This window comes from Alexandromys fortis, unplaced genomic scaffold, assembly GCF_014885135.2.
Source record: "Alexandromys fortis isolate MF-2015 unplaced genomic scaffold, M_Fortis_MF-2015_v1.1 scaffold_73, whole genome shotgun sequence".
Taxonomy (NCBI): Eukaryota; Metazoa; Chordata; class Mammalia; order Rodentia; family Cricetidae; genus Alexandromys; species Alexandromys fortis.
Window position 1 is genome coordinate 2,118,459 of NW_026067959.1, and position 3,882 is coordinate 2,122,340.

Consider the following 3,882-nt stretch of genomic DNA (forward strand, 5'->3'; position numbering starts at 1 on the left):
TCTTATTAAAAAGAATGACGGGTCCGTCAACATAGTAGTTTATGCACTTTATCTAAAAGGAATGAGTTGTGAAAGGCGGGGTTAAACTTCCATGACTAGGAGTGAGAAAGTAGTTATGCTTCTTTAAACCGCTAATTCGAGCTGCCATTTTGCCTCCTGGCATGTGCGTGCCTTATCTTAGCTGGTCTGCCCTAAGACTTCCTGAGCACAAACCCCAGTCCCCACTTCCACTCAAACAAGATGAAAGAAATGCCCAGGAATTAGGAAAAGCTCGCCAAATTGCGGGCACAAGTGTGCATCATTTGGGAAAGAACTGCTTGCAGAAAGAAGATGGTTCATAGGACAGCAGCCCAGACAATTTTAGAAAACTGCAACTCTCCTTAAAGAAGTGAGGGGTAAGCAATGTCTCTGGCAGTGAAGAAGTAAACATGTTTACACACCACGGAACAGGGATCCATTTTAACAATCATAAAGTTCAGGCAAACGGAAATGCCTCCCAGCATCCTAAATCAGCTCCGGGCAGACAGTCTGACTCGTCTAAGGAGACTGGCTGAAGCTCTGCCCAGTCTGTGCATGGAAGAGTACCACTAGCTCCTGGAGAGGACGGTGATGATGAAGTTCCGGAGCTGGTGGAGAATTCTGATGAGGCCCCTGGGAGGGAGACGAACTGAACAGAGGCGACGTTTGAAGAAGGCGACATTTGCAGAAGTTACAGGAGCTACTGTTTTATGTCATGACTGCTTTTGAAAATTCTTTTGTTGGTGGATCTGATAAAATCTAGAGTGCTAATATTTTCAAGTCCAAGCGCCCTGGACACTGCCGCTCTCTTCAGTTTTTGCTCATACACAATTCGTTCTTTGCGGCACATTAAGCCTGAAGAAACCGGGAGATAAAGTTTGGGAACAGGTTAATAAAACTCTGCCTAGTAAAAAAAAAAAAAACAGCTAATTCATCTAACTTTATCATTTATGAATTTATTAAGACTATGGACAAAGCTTCCCCTGTGATGTGGAGCGTGTAAGCTGTCAAAATAGCAAAAGAGAATCTACAGAAACCCTAGTCCACTCCAAGCCCTTATCATTCTCAGAATTGGCAAATAGTATCTGAGGCCACATTTATTATATGGATTTGCCAAATTTGGTAGGATGAAACATTTCTCGTGGTGTGAAGGACTGGCAGGCTGTTGGAGACCTGGCTGTGGCAGAGTTGCTGAGGCAATGTTTAGTTGCTCTATCCACAGGGCGTGTTCCCTGCCTCATCTCTGAAGTTGGCCACTTGCATTTCACTTCAAGTTGCTTTTTTTTTTTTACTTTGAAAATTCTGAACGCCTCATTGAGGATGGTAGGTACAGCATGTGCCAAGCCTTTGGCTTCAAAGTTCAGTTGTTTTTAAGTTATTTGACTGAACAGAAGTTCACGAGATATCTTCCACAGTAGGGAAGGCGTAATTTTCCATGTCTTTAGGATGTTTTGAAGTTGTGGAGTGATTTTTTTTTTCTGTAAAGTCTCCATAAATAAATAACTTTTAACAGTGTTGTATCTTGATTTCTTTTTTCTGTTGTGACATTCTTTTTTAATTTTTTTTTAATTTATTTATTTTTTTTAATTTATTAAAGATTTCTGTCTCTTCCCCACCTCCGCCTCCCCTTTCCTTCCCCCTCCCCCAACCAAGTCCCCCCCCTCTCGTCAGCCCAAAGAGCAATCAGGGTTCTCTGCCCTGTGGGAAGTCCAAGGATCACCCTCCTCCATCCAGGTCTCGGTAAGGTGAGCATCCAGACTGCCTAGGCTCCCACAAAGCCAATACGTGCAGTAGGCTCAAAAACCCATTGCCATTGTTCTTGAGGTCTCAGTAGTCCTCATTGTCCGCTATGTTCAGCAAGACCGGTTTTAACCCAGGCTTTTTCAGACCCAGGCCAGCTGGCCTTGATGAGTTCCCGATAGATCAGCCCCATTGTCTCAGTGTGTGTCTTGATTTTTAAGAGTGCCTTGACAGCAGTCTTTAAAGTAGCCCTTCCTTCTCCCCACGGTCCAGTCTCGAGCCTCTTCCTCCGAGTAAAGGAACTGGAACCCTTATGTTAAAACCCCAGCAGTGCAAGTTTGAATTAAAAGTTTGAAATTCTGGGGGGGGGGGGGGGGGAGAGGTGGTTCAGAGATTGGGAGCTCTGGCTGTTCTCTCAGAGGACCCAGGCTCAATTCCCAGCACCCACAAGGCAGCTCACAACTGTCTGTAACTCCAGTTCCAGGAAATCTGACACTTTCACACCAATGCACATAAAATAAAGTTACATAAATTACATAAAAAGTATGACATTTTTAGCATCTTAAAAGTGTTTAAATTTATGAAGTTACAATGCAAACCTGTAGCACAATTAATAGGAAACCCAGAGACAGATATTGGGGTTCAGACTGAAGGTCAGAAAAGCAAAATAGCCAGCCACCGACTCTTACCTCTACCTCAGCCTGAAATGGCGATCCTGCCTCCAGGAATCTCAAAATGAGACTGCGTCTGAGAGCTGTCTCCTCCTGTCTTATATTCCTCTGTAGGACTGGGATTAAAGGTGTGCACCACGGAAATTAAAGAAGCACACCACTACTGCCAGGCTTCTATGGCAAGGAATTAAAGGTGTGTGTCACCACTGCCTGGTCTGTAAGGCTGATCAGTGCGGCTGTTTTACTCTCTGAACTTCAGGCCAGCTTTATCTATTAAAATACAAATGAAATATCACTACACAAACCTCATTTTTTGTCATTAATATTACATGTTCCTGGCAGGCAGCTGAGGGGAGAGCTCTGGCGTTTGCCCGCACCCTTTCCAAACCCCGCTAAGTCCCTAGCTAGCATATGCTGCTGTTGTGTCTTCATGGCTTGTGGAGCCAGGCAGCTAAGACTTCTGTTTCCATACATCCCACCTAAAGACAAGATATATCTTCCAAGTTTGCCAGACTGACTCCCCACAGACTATCTTCTCACACAGTCTACCTCTGCAGGCCACTAGCCAGTCGGTTGTGAATATTTTTGCGTACTTTGCTCATTGTGAATGAGGATCTGCCAAAGGCTAAACTTAACTCCCACAATGCAAAGAAAGTGGCAATCAAGCCTATGTAGGAGCAGATACATCTGCTAAATCTTCTCTCCCTCCCATCTATCTACTTGCCTATGAGACTACATATATTGTGTAATCTCAAGCAAATGTTTGTGCCCGTTTCCCGGAGGAGGTGAGAGGCAGTTTTTGAAACTCGGTTCGGGGTCTTTGGCACACTCTTTCATTTAACAAGTTTATCAAGTGTACATCTTTGGATCATCTAAGAGACTCTTTGTGATTAATAACTCATCGAACTGGTCTTTTTTTTTAAAAAAAATTAAATGCACAGTTTATGAACGTCGTCTTTGAATCGTGCAAGTTTGCCCATCATGTCTGCAGTGTCGTTCTTCTGCCTTTTCTTCTGAATTGTCCTTATCTCCCAGAGCCTGTCTGGCCAATGTCTACTTCCACAGTTTAGTCCACGCCAGTGAACGCCGATGCTCATTCCATTCCTGCAGGTGCCTGGTCGGTCGTCGTGCTCCCTGTCGGTTCTCCCTCTGCCGTCCAGCATCAGCCACTTGCTTGCTCGCTTCCCATCCCCGACTCTCTCACTTCGGGGAAGTCGGTCGAGCCCTCCTCCTTCCCCAAGTCCCCCGCAGCCCCCGGTCGCCCCCCCCCCCGCCGGCTCGGGGGCCCTCCTCTGCACCGGCCGATCCCCGCGCCCGCCCGCCCACCCATCCGTCCTCCCGCAGTTCGACTGCAACTTTACTTCGGCCCGAGGCAGAGCGCCGTGGGCGCGCGCGGGGCGGGCGCGTGCAAGAGCGGCGGCCGCGGGAGCGCCGGACGGCGTGGGTGTGCGAG

General features: G+C 46.7%; 1 pseudogene; it reads left to right on the plus strand.

Annotated features, from left to right (window-relative positions):
* The first annotated feature begins 240 nt into the window (after window positions 1–240).
* LOC126507946 (transcription factor BTF3-like) lies at window positions 241–671 on the plus strand (annotated as a pseudogene).
* Window positions 672–3,882: the final 3,211 nt, after the last annotated feature.